Source organism: Eublepharis macularius, chromosome 3 (assembly GCF_028583425.1).
Source record: "Eublepharis macularius isolate TG4126 chromosome 3, MPM_Emac_v1.0, whole genome shotgun sequence".
In the NCBI taxonomy this organism is placed as follows: Eukaryota; Metazoa; Chordata; class Lepidosauria; order Squamata; family Eublepharidae; genus Eublepharis; species Eublepharis macularius.
Genome location: NC_072792.1, coordinates 34,007,026 through 34,024,252, shown reverse-complemented (window position 1 = coordinate 34,024,252; position 17,227 = coordinate 34,007,026).

Here is a 17,227-nt window from a genome sequence, read left to right as displayed (position 1 = left end):
GATACCAGAGGCATCCAGCACTGAGGCATTAGCAGGGGAAAATCAAAACAAAAAACAAAAAAGGAGAAACAAAAGCAAAAGGAAACCCAACATGGGACGTGTGCCAAACACAGAAATTTGAACCCCAAAAGCATAGCCAGCTAACCTTTGAAAATCTAAAAGAGATCAATGTAACCACAGCACAACATAACCCTTTCATTATATACTTAGGGTGTTATAGTGTCATTATGCTCATTTTTAAAAAATGCCTGATACACAATACCCGTTATCCCAAATAAATATTTTTGTTTATGACTTATGATGCTCCCCCCCACCCCAGACATGGTCAAACTGGAGACCCCTTCCTGGGCTGGTCCAGAGCTGGAAGGCAGAGACTAGCACCCACAGGGCAAACTAACATAATGCAGTAACACGAACATTCTGGTATTGTAATGCCATTACGTTTTCTTCAAAAAAAGGTGTGTCTTGGGAAAGGAAGAGGATGAGGGGAAGGAGGAGTTGAAAGGAAGATGGAGAGACCAATCAGGGAGAAGAGGGGGAGGGCAGAACAGAGGATGGAGGGAAAAAAGAAAGGAAAATTCTGCACAATTGAAAAAGCCAACTCAAAACTGCATTGAGAAAAACATTGGGGAATAAGTGCATGTGGAAAATTTGAAGAGCTCTTGAAAATGTCATATTGAAATCTGAATGGGGAGTTATGCATGAGGAATTTGGAAGAAAACCCAAAGTGGTATCGGGCCGAAACTGGCAAAAATCACCTGTGCAGGCAAGGGCTGGGTCTCCTAGATCCTAGACTGACACTCTAACTGGTCATCTCTTTGGCTGCCATGCTTAATGAATAATAAAAGATAGGTTTATCATCCATAAATTGGTCCAACTTTGATAACATCCATCTAAGCCACTGGCTATCACTACATCTCATGGCAATAAATTCTACAAGTCAAATATCCATTACATGAAATATCATTTCCTTTTGGTTGGTCTTTAAGGTGCTGCTAGACTCAGATTTTGCTCTATTACTTCCTTTTGTCTATCTTGAATCTCCCGCCTATCAGTTTTACAGCATGATCTAAAGTTCTAGTATTATTTATTATTCAAATATTCAGATCCAGTTTTTTCTCCCAGTCGGGACCCAAAGCAGGTTACAAGATCATTCTCCCCTGCTCTGTTTAAGATAATGTAGTACTAGCAGCTTTGTTTGAGACAAGTGGGAGACATTTTTTCTCTCTATGCACTTTTTCTGCACTCCGTGCATAATATTATAGACTTCTATTGTGTTGTCTGTCAGTTACTTTTCCCCTTGAACCCATGAAGCACTGTTGACTTTGAGGTTTGGCTGGCTGGGCACCTCCTCACTGTTTAAGCAGTTTGGGGAAACTGGCTGGAGGGTGACCCCCCCCCCAAAATGTGGGGCCCAGGGTAGCTACCCTGGATATCCCTTACCTAAGACCTTCCTTGGCACAAATGGAATAAGGAGTTAGATAGTCCAATTTTGCCAAATCAATGAGATAAGGACTTAAATGTTACTTCTATGATCTTAAGCTGCAACTTATTCAGCAAAAGGACTAAGAACATTGTCTAAGCCTACAGGATGCATCTGATTAGTATATGATTTGGACATGTCCAGTAATTCAATATTTTAAAGAGGAAGTTATTACTCTTATTATTCGTATCAATTTTGTATTAAAATGTTCATGGATTTTTGAGGATGTTTAAATTACTTACCTGGAACCTGGAACTTAATTGATGGTATAGATCCTCCATGTCCTTACAGTAGGTAAAGACTTAAGTTACAAAACTGGAGAGACAAATGACCACCTCCCATAATTCAATGGATGGAAGTCCTTACAACTTTAGATTGGAATGTATGCCATATAGACAACAATTGAGGGTGATTTACTTTTATATATTTGGAAACCTTTTATGGATGCTTATGTGTAGATCTCTCACTATTGTTGTTATATTTTTATTTCTATTGTGTATGAGGCTTATTTTCATTTTTTCCCTTTCCCCTTCTTTTCAAACAAAATATTTTTTTAAAAAAAGTATCCCTGGTGCACTGACTAGTAGAGAGGTTCTGGCAGCAGCATCTAACTTTAAGTGGCCATTAAAGAGATATCTTCCAGACATTGGCATCCACTGAAGAAATATATTGGTTTTTAGATCCTATGAATGAGTTCCAGGCACGCTAGATAGTCTCTGTCATGGAGCATGCTTCTTATTCTGCTAAAACTTCTCTTTGCTGAAAACCAGTGGTTTTCAATGGCTCTTACGCAAAAGAAAGTTTTAGTGGAAGAAGATGTCCAGCCTACAACAGAGGCTGTCTAGCATCTGTAAAAGATATTCAAAGGATCCAAGCCCCCTGGATTAAGCAAACAATCAAATATGAAATAGGGTCATTTGATAGCCGGAATGCTTTTTTTATCTTCTGAGCGGTTCACAAATAGAAGATCAAGTAGAAAATGAGATGATAATATAATTGAGTTGATTGATTAATTTTATGATGATTCAAAACAACAAGGCAGGGGCAAGGTGTTTTTTTAGCAGCCTCAAGTATGAGGAGGGAGTTTGGTCTGTCTTTTGAGCAGCTCAATTCTGTACATCTAGCCTCGGTTTCCAGAAACTGTTACCAGGGCAACGAAGCCTGTAGTCCTTCCGTACAAGTTCATGGATTGTTCAGAGAGTTGGGAAAGCAATACCGGCGGCTTTTAATGAAGTGATGTACAAGCTTTCAAATTTCAGAGACCAAGGCTGTCCATAAAGATCATCCAGAGTCAAGAGGTTTGGCAAATAATATTGAATTTTCTGCTTCAAAAGGCCACTGTAGAATGTCTTCTAGCACTGTCTCTTTCCCTGACTGCAGGTGCTGATCAAACATTTGAATAATGTTGCATATTTTTAAAAAATTCCTAACATATAGAACAGTTGAGATGAAGGGAAGGTTAATCCTGAATCATTTCCCCTGTATATGTACATCAGTCCTCAATGTACCTGGGAATGTGATGGAAGTTTGAGTGACGTTTAGGATGAGTGTGTTGTGTTTTCCACATGCACACGTACAACAGGTTTTCAGGATTGGATCTGCTTTGGTCCTCTGTAATTCTGCACTTGAAGGGGTTGAATTGAGGGCGAAGCTACAAGTGACGAATGACACTTGAATGGCAAGTGTATTTCTCCCTGTTCACTTGCGCTCCATTCAATCCACTTGCCGTTCAAGTGTCATTCATCACTTGTAGCTTGGCCCTGAGTGGTGTTTGTTTCTTTTTTCTGCACCAGAAAGATGGTCTGCTGTGGACTTTCTGGAGAACAAATAATTCTTGTCAGTTGACTGACTGAGGAAATTGAAATGTTTTTTTTTTTTAAGGGACTAACACTGCAATGTTGCAATGTTGCAATTTTTTTTAAAAAAAATTAAAAACACCAAAAAAGAATGGATTAAAAACTACAGGGAGTGCAGAGGGAAACTAAGGGCCAAGCTACAAGTGACGAATGACACTTGAACGGCAAGTGGATCGAGTGGAGAGTAAGCGGAGGGCAAGTGAACAGGGAGGAATACACTTGCCGTTCAAGAGTCATTCGTCACTTGTAGTTTGGCCCTCACATGCATTCCTCCCTGTTCACTTGCGCTTCACTTACGCTCCATTCGATCATAGTGATCGAGTGGAGCATAAATGGAGCGCAAGTGAACAAGGAGGAACGCATGTGAATCTGTTCACTTGCTGTTCAAGTGTCATTCATCACTTGTAGCTTGGCCCTAAAATATCAAGTAGGATTGAGGGCTCCCTGCAGAGTTTTTGTGTTAGTCTTCTTTTCTCTCCCCTTCAGCTTCAAGATTGGGGGGGGGGTTGTGGTGGGGAGGGGTGGTTTCTTTTCTTTTTTTAATGGTACCAATATTGCAATGTTGCTTTTTAATTTTAAACAAAAAAATCAGGAAAAACTGTTCAACCAATGATGGCACAACAAGCTAAAGGGGAGAGTGAAAGGAAGGGCCAGGCATCACACTGAAGGAAGTATTCTGCCCTTCATAAAAAGCTGCAGTGTGATTTTGCTAGAAAAAAATATAAATCATTGGGGCATGTGTGGAGGGAGAAAAGCTGCAGAAAAGCTGGGGAAAGGTCCATTGTGCTGTAGATGCACAGAACACACAAAAAGTCTGGGAAGCAGTTTGGAGATTGAATAGAGGTATTTTGACTGTGCATGCAGAACTCTGGAGAGAAATTGATACACTACAGGGGCAGAATCGACTAGAATGGATGAAAAAGCCCAGGACAGAAAAAAAAAAGCCAAGTGAGGAAATGACCTGTGTCTTCTGGTGGTGGTGTGGATGCTAAATCCTTCATCTAGAAACTGCCATGGTCAAACCAAACCTGCCAGTCGGTGTGATGAGGAGGGTGCTCTTGTTGTAAGGACAAAATGGAGGAGGGAGACCAGTGAGGTAAACTACTTTGAGGAAGAAAAATTGGGTATAAAATATAGCCACCCCTTATGGTGTGAAAGGGAGATTTGAGGTGGCTGAGCACAAATCGTCATGATGTAGCAGAGAGCAACATCATGGAAAGCCCTCCAGCCTTTACTGCCACCACCTTATCAACCCTGTTTCGGAATAGGAACATTGGGTAATGCTCTATCTCTCCAGTTCCAAGCTGTCTAGACAGCCGTGGACAGGAATACTCCTGTGAGAGACTGGGAGATACACTGCAACATTCAGTTGCAGTTACCTCTAATGGTAAGGTGCCTGCTGCCACCTGTTCTGTCGCTCACACCACACCATGTGGGCTTACAAAAGAACAGTGCTTGGCAAGTTATCTCCTATTTCTATTAAATGAACTGCTTTTCCTGTAATTCCTTTTACTGGGCTCCAAAATCCATTTCCCTCCCCCACCCACTGCAGCATGTTTGTGACTTTTATAAGGACTTCAAAGCATCATTGCTAATTGCAGTCGAAAGATGGGCAGCTTTTGCTTTAACACCGAGAGTGGCAGCGCAGAGGGAACATTTAAGTAGAGATTGTTTGGGAGGCAGAGCTTGTCTGTTGTTAGAAGCCAAGTGTTTCCCTGTTTAAAATGAAAGGAAGGCTATTTTGCCTACTTATTGCTGAATGCTGAGTTGGGCTTCAAATGCCAGTTGGATGTCAACCATACAGAGATAAGTAGTATGGCTCCTTACCTTCAATTTTCTAAATGGATTTGTCAGCCTTCTTTATATTTTGTGCATGCAGTAACATATTGATGCTCAAGCAGCCGACGCCTGCATGTCAGGCAATTTCTGCACAAAATGGAAGAACTCACCATTATATATACAACCCCGTTGTGGGAAAAGAAGTCGACCTATGACAGTTTTTCATTTGTGATCCAACAAACTAAATTTACACTGCTAGCTTAAGCAGAGTTACTCCAGTCAAAGCCCACTGAAATCAATGGGCTTAGACTGGAGTAACTCTGCTTAGGATTGCACTGCTTGTCTACCAACTATATATTCTGTTCTACCAGATATTTGACCCAGTTCCCTAACCCCACCCCTCATCAGTTGGGTGTTAGAGCCAGTTTGGTGTAGTGGTTAAGAACAGCAGGACTCTAATCTGGAGAGCCAGGTTTGATTCCTCACTCTTCTGCTTGAAGCCAGCTTGGTGACATTTTGGGGAAAGTCACAGCTCTCTCAGAACTCTTTCAGCCCCACCCACCTCACAGGGTGATTGTCGTTAAGTGGACATTAAGTTGAGTGAGTGAGGGTGAATGGGTGTTAAATTGTCCTAAAGGGCAGTATAAAAATTGAATGTCGTTGTTATTATTTTGTCAACTACAGTCAGGAAGCGTATAAAAACTCTAGCAGTCTGCCATACTTACAATGCTGTACCAGATTTCTTAAACAGGTGTCACATTTCTTGGTGGAGCTTGGAAAATAAATGATTTCCTCATAATCAAGAGAAATCTTTATAAGCCCTTTAACAATCCCAACTGTATATATCCCTGTCCAGTGGCTGTGTTTTTGGCACTCTATCCTTGCGTAATGCGGGGGCATGCTACTGTTATATGCATCATAATGCCAGATATGAGTAGTTACTGTGTTGTTGGAATAGGGCAAATGTGTATTTTGCAGCTTCAGTATGTAACAATTCGGCGGTTTGTTTGTATATACCAAAGCTGGAAAATGGATGTGCTATCCGGTTGACACAAAATGTTCACCCAAGGAACAATTTCCCGCTTAGAGTTGTAATCTTCCAGGCGGGACGTGGAGAGCTCCCAGAATTACAACTGATCTCTAGATTGCATCGATCAGTTCCCCTGGACTCTATGGCATTATGTCACACTGAGGTTCCTCCACAAACTCCATCCCCAGATCTCCAGGAATGTACCAAACTGAAGTTGGCAAATCTACTTTATACACAGCTGGAGTTCCAAAATCATCATGACCTGAATGGGGCTTATATACTTCTATTTCTGAGACTGCAGTTATCAGAGTTAAGTTAAACGAGAGGAGTTATTTTTAAAGTTTAGATGCTTTACTCATTAGGAACACCTTCTTTAAACAAAAAAGACCTTTCATGGATTACGCCATGCCCCCTTTTACGCCCCCTGCTATTCTTGCAAACATCTTACTGTATAATTGAGTAAGCATATTTCAGACAACTCACTTTATACTCTGGTGCACCACCAGAGGGTGCTGCCATGGAGGAAAGCCTAAGCAAGTCACCATGACCCACCAGAAAAAGTGCCATGGTGGGAAGCCCAGGTCAGGAGCATGATGGGAGAAGGTGGCAATGCCCACCCCCTGCCTTAACCCAGTTGGTATTAGGAATGGAGCAGGTGGCAATGCCCTCACCCCACCTTAACCCAGTTGGTATTGGCAGCAGAGGAGGTGGAAATGCCCGCCCCCTCTTTGAACCAGTTGGGATAAGGAGTGGAGAAGTTGGCAATGCCCCCCCACCTTAACCCAGCTGGTATTAGGAGCGGAGATGGTGGCAATGCCCACCCCTGCCTTAATCTAGCATAAGTAGCGGAGCAGGTGGCAATGCCCACCCCCCACCTTAACCCAGCTGGTATCAGGAGTAGAACACACAGCAATGTCCACCCCTGCCTTAACCCAGCGGGAAATAGGAGCGGAGCAGGTGTAATTTCCCCTCCCACCTTAACGCAGCTGTTATTAGGAGCAGAGCAGGTTGAAATGCCACCCCGACCTTAGCTCAGCTGGTATTAGGAGCAAAGCACTTGGCAATGCCCATCCTCCTTCACCCAGCTGGGATCAGAAGCAGAGCAGGTGGCTTTGCACGCCCACTGCCTTAACCCAGCAGGTATTAGGAGCGGAGAAGGTGGCAATGCCTACCCCCCACCTTAAGCCAGCTGGGATCAGGAGCAGAGCAGGTGACAATACCTCCCCCTTCACCCAGCGGGGATCAGGAGCAGATCAGATGGCAATGCCTGCCTTCCTTCACCCAGCTGATATTAGCAGTGGAGCAGATGGCAATGCCCCCTTATCTTAAACCAGCTGGTATTAGGAGCAAAGCAGGTGGCAATGCCAACCTCATGCCTTCACCTGGCTGGGATCAGGTGCAGAGCCGGATGCAATGCCCTTTTTTCCTTCACCTAGCTGGGATAAGGAGCAGAGCAGGTGGCAATGCCCACCCTGTCTTCACCCTGCTGGAGTCAGGAGCCAAGCATGCAGAAATGCCTGCCCCCTCTTCAACCTGCCAGAATCAGGAGCAGAACAGGTGGCAATGCCCATACCCCCTTCACCCAGCTGTGATCAGGAGCAGAACAGGTAGTAAAGTTCACTGCCCACCTTCACCTGTCAGGATCAGGCATGGAACGGTAGGCAATGCCGGTTCCTCCCTTCACCTAGAGGGAAGCAGGTTGCAATGCCCACCCTCCTTCACCCAGCTGGGATCAGGCTCAGGGTAGGTGGCAATGCCTGCCCCCCTTCACCCTGCTGTAGTCAGTTGCAGAACAGGAGGGAGGGCCCCCCTTCTGTTCCTTGGAAGAACCTCTGCCTCTGGCAGCACAGCAGTTCATCTTAGTGCTACTTGGAGCATTACTACTTTGGAATGGCTTCAGCTACTATTGAATTTTTTAAAATCACATGCGTCATGTTCCAAAGCAAAGCCTTGTTACCTAAATAAGTTTTTTTGGATGTACTATATAAATAAGGCTGTTTTCTAGGGGGTGGGGAACTTAGAGGGGGCAAAGCAATGTTTCAAGTGGGCTGCAACCTATTCTGGCTGTGCCTCTGCCTACATGGTTGGTGATCTATGTTGATCCTGGTGTGATCCAATTGATATGGTTGCTGGGTCTCAGACTCTGGCCCTGCAAGTCAGGTTTTGGGACTCATGACTTCAAGCAGCAACTGAAAATTAAGGATTGTGAGCTAGCTCGTACTCTTGATGGATTTTGTTATCAGCCGAAATGGAAGCTATGAGGATCATGATAAATCTCCATCTGTCCATAAATTGTAAATTGCATTTGTATACATCCACATTTTAAATGAAGAACAAACAGGAAGTGAATGGGATTTGGCCCTTCATGACAACCTTTCACTGTTCCTTGGGATTGCAATCTCTTACCCACTTCTATCCTTAGGCTCTCAGGATCAGTGAGACGAAGGGAGCAAAGTTAAAAAATGGATGTTTCCTTGCCAGGCATACAGAAAATTTCCTATTTTTTATAGATTAGCCCACTGCATTCTTGGCAATTTGTAGAGTGACATGACAACATTTCTGAGGTATCATGGCATAGGCCATGTCGGCTTTTCCTTTATTTTTCTCACACTGCTGTTCAATGCAGCAGCAAGCAATGGAAATTGCTGGCAGGAGGTCTCCTGCTGCTTGGAAATCCTAGCTCAAAGCTATATATTATTTCCCACTCATTCTTTCCTCTTAGGCCTTCTTCACATATACATTTCAAGGTGTGCACTTAAAAAAATTAATGTGCAAGTACATGCAACAATGTCGACCCAGATGGCCCAGGCTAACCTGTTCTCATCAAAACTTGGAAGCTAAGCAGAGTCTGCTCTAGTCAGTACTTGGATGGAATACCACTGAGGAAGACCAGGGCCTCTTTGCAGAGTCAGGCAATGGCAAATAGAAGTGGGCACGAACTGAAATACGAACTGAAGTTCGTCACGAACTGGGCCAGTTCATGGTTCACGGGAGCTCAGTTCTCATGAACTGTGATGAATTTTAGCCCAGTTCGTTTGGTTCATATTTTGGTTCGTCATGGCAGACAGCCTGGCGCTGATCAGTCAGTTTTCTAGGCAATGGTGAGGATGGGCTCCCTGCAGACCTTCTGCTGACCTGGAAGCGATGTTCTGGGCAAGTTCATGGTTCGTGAAACATGATAAACCCCAAACCGTACGGTTCAGAATTTTCCCAGTTCATTCCCATCTCTAATGGCAAGCCACCTTTGTTGATCTCTTGCCTTGAAAACCCCAGTGGAGAATGCAATAAGCCAGCTCCATCACATGCAACCAATATATTAAACTCAGAATGGTGTACGTAACTCTCCTACCCCATCCATCTACATAATGAAAAGTCCTCTATCAGTTTAATACCACTTTTATTTTAATAGCTTTTTTCCAATAGCTGTCCTGTGGGTTATAGTTTGGGAAGGTGTGAAAATTATCTCCTAGAAATCCTTTCATTCCCTCCTGCCTCCTGGCTTTGCTTAACAAGCCCCACTGTTTCCTGTAAAGAGAATGACTATTAGCTTGTAGTGTGATTTTGCCTTCCAGAGACCACATCCTACCTCTTTGACAAGAAGTTGTATGTTTAGAATCCCCTCTTGACTCACAAATATCCTGGCTGTTCTTCAACCACTCATTTAGATTATTTGCTTTACCACCTGTTGTCAGCCTCTGAGTTGATGTTTACCTCTACTGCTGTAAATTAAGTTCTGCTTAAAATCCCCCTTCTCTCTCCCCTTTGGATTATTCTATATATATTTTAATGCTCTTCTGCCTTATCTCACTTTCTCAAGACTTCATAATTCAGAAAGCTTTCATTCAGGTCACCCAAAGAAAATAAACCTAACACATTTACCTCAAAACACTCCTGAAATATATTATCACTGCCTTGTGCTGCTTGCTATCTTAGAGCAATAAAGCCTTCCCTATTTATTAAGAACACAAAAGAAAAGTGGGTGACTAAAGGAGTAATGCATATTATTCAAAATAAGGGGTAAACACAAGCCATTTCTTTTCTTTTTTTGGTACAGTGCGTTTCTTTTAATTTGGTTTCTCTTTCACTACCTGCTCAGCCGGTGCTCTTGTTTGCCTTTCCTTAACTACAGCAATAAATTGGATTAATGGTTTCAATAATTTTTCAACAATAACTCCTAAATGCATTTTTTTTCCTGGATGAGTATTCTGCATAACATTTTATATATATGTTATGTTTTTTCCCCTTCTCCCAGACTTAATTTGTCTGGGTTTTTTATCATTATTATGTGAAGCATTTACTGGTACAATTATCCCTAAGCTCAAAATCCTTATAGTGACTGGTTTATATTTTTTTCCCAGTTTCGTGGCTCATAAAATCTAGAATCCATAGCATAAATTATTAGCATTTTATTTTCTCCCATTGTATGGAGAGACCATAGCCGATTTGTGCTCAACTTTCAAGCAAAGTAGTAGACAATGTCTAGCCTATAGCATATTATTTGACAGAAAGCTGCATGCCTCTTCAACTGTCAATGGGAAATATACACACATGAAGAAAGGTGCTCTCTTCTCCTTACAATGCAGGGGAACCAATATCTGTAAATCTTGAAAAAAATTACCTTCTGTATTACAGGGAAGATAGAGATCAGAATAATGTACAGCATCAGTCCTTTGAAGATTTAAAGATAAGGAGCTGACCTTATGATCAAAGGAGAACTGATAGCTCTATGTATTGCTTTTTTATAATTATGATTCCCTGAAGGAGATCCATTGGACTGAAATGTATATGACGATTACTGAGCAGAGAAGCTGTTAATTGACTTTAAAAAAACCTTGCATAATACAATTGCTTATTTCTAGCTGCAGAGTTTATTTGTCACTTTGCTAGAGCAGTTGGGGTGGGGATATATTGAGCTGTGTCACCACACAGCACATCTGTGACTGCATCCTTTTATTTTCTGTTATAAAAATTGAGTGAAATAAATGAACAGTAAACTTTTTGTATCATGTTTCAGAAGTTGTTATACCTTAACTTTTTATTATTATTATTTGTGCTCATACATCACCAGAGGCCACAAATGTTTGTTTTAACTGCTAGCATGAACCAGCATCTGGTAAAGTTCAGTTGTGGAAACTGAGGGCCAAACTACAAGCGACGAATGGCACTTGAACAGCAAGTGTCTTCTTCCCTGTTCACTTGCTCTCCACTCAATCCACTTGCTGTTCAGGTGTCATTCGTCACTTGTAGCTTGACCCTCAGGTGATCAGACATTGAGCGGGACCTAGAATGAAGATAAATTGGGATTGAGAACCAGATATAAGCTTCTCTGAACACCCTGGGGGAACAGGGGAAGTAAAATAATAATCACATGAGCAGAGGAAGATCAGAGGAAGAGAATCATGCAGGATGGTAGATCAGCTTTTGAGAGTGGTACTTTCTAGTTTTGGAACACCTTTCCCCTATTCATGAAAGCTAATCGGTGATTTCCTTCAACTATTAAATGGCTCATGTGAGAAACTACTAGCACCTATCAGTTACTGGCACATTTTTCAGGTAGAACATAAACAACCAATGTGGAAGAAAACTTCACAAGAATGTCTTCTGGTCTTATCAACATTCTTTTGACTTTTCTCCAAAATCCACTGATGTTTTGCCTCAGGAAGAACCTACAAATCCACTTTAAATTTCACTTTAGTCAGAATCCTTGGTTGAGAGGGTAAGCACATGATGAAATGGCTTCAGGAAGCTGAATAATCACTGCCAGCCTTGAAGCAGCAGAGTACTGTATGTGTGCACACGTATGTGAGTGTAAACACCAGTGAGAATTTGATCTTCACAAAACTAAAAATCATACTTGCCTTCCTTTCAGTGACCATTTTAAAACAAGTCAAGCATCCCATATGATCACAGTAACTTGCTCACAACCTTAAAGATGAGTAGCACTTTGAGTGGTTTTGTATCTGCATAGTCTGTGGCAATGCCTTCTGCCAGGGTAACCACCAGGTTGTATCCGGCAATCTGTCACCAGAATGTACTGATGGTTACGGATATTCCTTGCTTTCCCTCCACTCTCCTATGCTTTCTGATCCTGGGAAAGTTTATTTTCAGTGCCATGGGACTTGCGTGGAGTAATACATATTGGGGGGGGGGGGGCTACAGTGAGAAGGAGGAAGAGGGCATAAGTACCTCTCCTACCTGTTCTGTCAGATTTATTACCCCACGTGGGTCCCACAAACCCATGATTCAACTTTCCTGGTTTTGAAAGGGATAGTTTGGGAGATAGAAAATTGGGGAAGCTCTCTAATCCTTATTTGAGCAGATTGCTGGATCTGAACCACTTTTGGTATATTGGTAAACCAGCCCACTCAGATGCCGGTGCAAACCATGCAGTCTGAGGGCTGTAATTTGCAGCCTCGGAAGGAGGAGGGGACAGCTTAGATTCCCGGGCATCCGGGTCTTTGCTGGGGGGGGGGGCGGAGCCTGGAGCCGTTTGCGTGGCTCCGCTCTCCCCAGCCTCAGTCTGTGCGAAACTCTCGGGGAGGCAGGATGTGTCCTGCTCCACCGAGTGCTGGAGGCGACGAGCAGGGCGAGCAGTGGAGATCAGCGGCGGCGGCATTGGCCTTTTCGGCAGCGGCAGCAGCCACAGCAGCTTCTCCTGCTTTGCACCTTTTGGGCCGCGGCGGGCTTCGGAGCCTCGGTGGCGCCCATTCAGTCCAGCAGCGCTGGCCTTAGTGGCCTTGGCCACAGCCTTGGCGATGGCTGGCACACAGCCTACATGGGGCGGGACCCGCCTTAGTGGCCTGGCCTTTTCAGCGGTGGCAGCCGTGGCCGCTTCGCTCAACTCGCAGCTTTTTAAGCTGCGGCGGGCCTCGGGGCCTCGGCGGCAGCCTTCTGGCCTTGCAGCGGCAGCCTTAGCAGCCTTTACCTCGGCCTCAGCGGCGGCTGTGGCCACAGCAGCGGCCGTTCCCGCATCTGCAGCGGCTCATTTTTGTCCCTGCCTTGGCGGCGACTGCGGCCTGACAAAGTTGTCCGCTTGTCGGACAGGGCGGCCTGCGTCTGTGGGGGGCATTGCTGGGGAGGCTTTGGCCTTGTAGCTGGGCCGCTGGGGCCTTTGTTCAAAGGGCCCGGCCCGGCTGCACAGCAGGGCCTCCTGTTTGCACCCTCATTTCTTCGTGGCCCCTTTGGGAGGTGGTAATTGGGTGGCAACCTTGCTGTGGGGTTGGTTGGAGTCTGGTGAGTCTGCTCTCCTGCAAGGGCTCTGGGGGTTTGGGGTGGCCCTTCTTATGCTTGTCCTGCACCATTGGTGGCCATTTTAAGTGGGGTTGCCATTTTGGGGCTCTGTTGGGCTCTGAGGTGTCTCACCCCCCCTACCTTACTGCCTTGGGATTGATAGTCGATTTTTAGACCCTGCTGTTTAATCATGCCACCAAAAAAGGGTGGGGCCCTTCAAAGGTCAAGCGGCCTTGCAAGAGATCCTCTGCACGCCCACACCCTCCTGCTCTTTCCTCCTCTGAGGAGGAGGATGTAGGCAGCAGTCAACAGGATATTCTTAGGAGACTGGCTGTGTTAGAGCAGGCTGCAGGGGGGTCTGCACCCCTCCCTCAGGCCCCTAATAGGAAGAGGTCAGTTAGAATGGCATCCAGGGATGCTATTAATAGGAAAATATTGACCAGGTTATCTGGTCTTGAAAAAACAGGTACGTTGGTTCAGCTTCTGGAGAAAGCAGTGCTTGTCAGGCTGATGCTGAGGCTGGTCAAGGATCTGAAGAGCCGCTAATTGACGTTGAGCGAGAGGGCCTGCAGGACACCCATCCAGTGGCTGTGGACCCCATAGATACAGGGGGTAAGGATTTTTCACATCACACTGTCCACTCTTGGCCATGGGGTACTGTGGGTGAAGGGGTGTTGCAGGGTTTGCAAGGGCTATCTAGCCACAGGTCAACCTTAGGCCTGCAACCTGCAGCAGGGTGGCCTACAGGTAGTCACGTACCCTGGCCCAGTCAGGGACTGGGGACTCCTACACCTAGCTCTGTGCCTGCTTCACCTTGGGGTAGTGGAGTTTCTGTTTATCCAGGCTATCCGGCCGGGTGGACTATGTATCCCCCCAGTTTATGGCCTTACTATCCCAATCAGCCCCTGAGCTATGGCAGTGTGCCTTTCAATGCTCTCCCTTTTGGCGACACGGCCCTCCCTCTCGGGGATCATCTTACACAGGCCATGTGGGATAAAATACTCAAAGGGGAGTATGTGGATGTTTTTTCTCTTCTTTTTCGTGAGCTTGAGAAAAAAGACAAGGATGAGGTAGATGACAGGGACAAAGAACGCCTGAAGCGCAGGCGAGTCGATTGAACCTGGACAAATTGGCTCCCTGGTTTCCTAATTTATGCTGGGGTGCTGGCAAGGGCTCATTCCCATAGGGCTGCGCCTTTGCTTCAGTATTTGGATATCATTTATAAAGGTTACACTGGCTTCTCGGGTGTTGCATGGCTGCAGTATGACAAGGAGTTCCGGATGAGGGCAGCCTTAAACCCAGGCCACCCATGGGACCGGATACATCAACAGCTCTAGCTTCAGGTGATGTCCCCGGCGAAGCCTAGTGTGGGCGATTGGTCAGATAGCAGCCACATTGTACAAAGGTCTTCTTCAGCTATGGGTCCCCACCAGCCTGCGGGGCAGCCTGTTCAACGCCGGCTGCTGTGTTGGGATTTCACCTTTAAGGGAGTGTGTTTTAAGAAGCCCTGCAGGTTCCAACACGAATGTCCTTCTTGTGCCGGTCCCCACCCCCACAGCGCCTGCCCCAAGGGCAAGCAAGGCGGGGGGGAGGAAACCAGGGGCTGGTGGCCCTAGCAGTCAGCAGTTTGCTGGTAAAGGGTCCCAGCCCAGTAAAGCCGAGGGTACTTGAACGCTTGTTACGTTCGTACCCAAAGAGGCATGATGCTGTTTTTCTGTTGGAGGGTTTCACGTTAGGTTTTAGGATCCCTGTTCAGGGTCCCTGTTCTTCGTTTATGTCGGACAATTTACGATCTGTTGTTGGGAAAGAGGATATTGTTTGGGCAAAGATTGCAAAAGAATATGCTGAGGGCGGGGTGTTAGGCCCCTTTAGTACCCCCCCCCGCTTCCCAATTTGCAGGTTTCCCCCTTGGGGGTGGTTCCTAAGAAGGCGGAAGGTGAGTTCCGGCTCATCCATCACCTTTCGTTTCCCAGGGGGAGCTCTGTTAATGACGCTATCCCAGAACGGTTGTGTTCTGTCAGATACACGTCATTTGACCAGGCAGTGTCAGTTGTCTGCAGGTGTGGCCAGGGCGCTGAGATGGCGAAATGCGACATTAAGTCGGCATTTCGCCTTCTCCCAGTTCACCCCGAGGACTTTGAGCTCCTTGGGTTTTCTTTTTTTTTTTTTGAAAAATTTTTATTGGGTTAGAATCCATTATTTTTACATTTACATTCAATTTTCCCCAATTTTTTCATCTCTAACCCCCTCCCTTTCCCCCCCTTTTTGTTGACTTCCAACAGCTTTCCCACCCTTTGTCCCCTTTCCCTTACTTTTATTAACTTCCTCTATCTAAAACAAATATATATTCTCCATTATTCTAAGCAGTACATCTTTAACTATTTAACATTGTATGCCCAAACTGTAAATCTTTGTTTCCATCTTAGATAAACAATTTATCCCATTTTTCAATTTCAAATATTTCTGTATATCATAAACCATATAGATCATACATTCATTTATATCAAACAATTTGACTTATTCTCTATATATTACTCATTCTATCTTTTTATAATAATTCTATATATCTCTCATCACGTAGTCAATCAATTTGACCCGTTTATATCTTCAGACATTCAGTTTGGTACAGAACTTACCAGAAAAAAAGAAAATATTGTTAGTTAATCAATCCTTATATTTAGTCCTTATAATTAATTATTTTCTCTATATTCTGTTTGTTAAGCTATATATATCTATATATATATCAATCTATTAATCTGACTGCTTATTAATTCACATTTATCTCTTCTCCCCCCGGTAAAGTCTCCCCCCTCTACTTCGATGCTTCAGTAGTTCTCAAACTGCCACAGTTTTCCTCCCACCTCCCATTTCTTCTCCAGGTATTGTTTCAGCTTCTCCCAGTCTGTGTTGAACTGCCCTGAGTCCAGATCTCTCAGTTTTCTTGTCATCTTATCCATTTCAGCCATATACAGCAATTTGTAAATCCAATCTTCAATAGTTGGCACTTCTTGTACTTTCCATTTTTGCGCATACAAAAGTCTAGCTGCTGCTGTCATATAAAATATCAACGTCCTATATTAGGCTGGAATTCCCTCCATTCCCAAGTTCAGTAGCAGGAGTTCTGGGTTCTTATTAATTTGAAATTGTAAAATTTCACTCATTTCTCTTATTATTTCCCCCCAGTACTGCCTAGCTACCTCACACGACCACCACATATGGTAGAGGGAGCCCTCATGCTTCTTACATTTCCAGCATTTATTAGAAGTATTCAAATTCCCTAGCGCAATCTTCTTTGGTGTCATGTACCAACGATAGATCATTTTGTAGATGTTCTCTTTGATATTAGTACATGTCGTTGTCTTCATTGTAGTTTTCCACAAGTATTCCCATGCCTCCATTGTTATTTCTTTGTTAAAGTTTATAGCCCATTTCACCATTTGTGTTTTAACTATCTCATCCTCGGTATACCACTTCAACAGTACTTGGTATACCTTGGATATTCTTTTCTTATCTTCTTTAAGAAGGGTCTGCTCTAGTTCCGAATTCTCTATTCGTATACCTCCCTTTACAGAGTCCGAATTATATAAGTCTCTGATCTGTCTATACTGGAACCAGTCGTAGTTAGGTGATAGTTCCTCTTGTGTCTTTATTCTGAGTTTGGATGCTTCGGTTTTAGTTATTTCTTTGTACGTTAAACATTGTTGTTCATTGTCAACAGCTCTCGGGTCTATCACCTCATATGGAACCACCCACAAAGGAGTTCCTTCTTGTAGATAAATTCTGTACTTCTTCCAGATTATGTATAGACTTCTCCGAACAAAATGATGCAGGAACATCGAGTTGACCTTT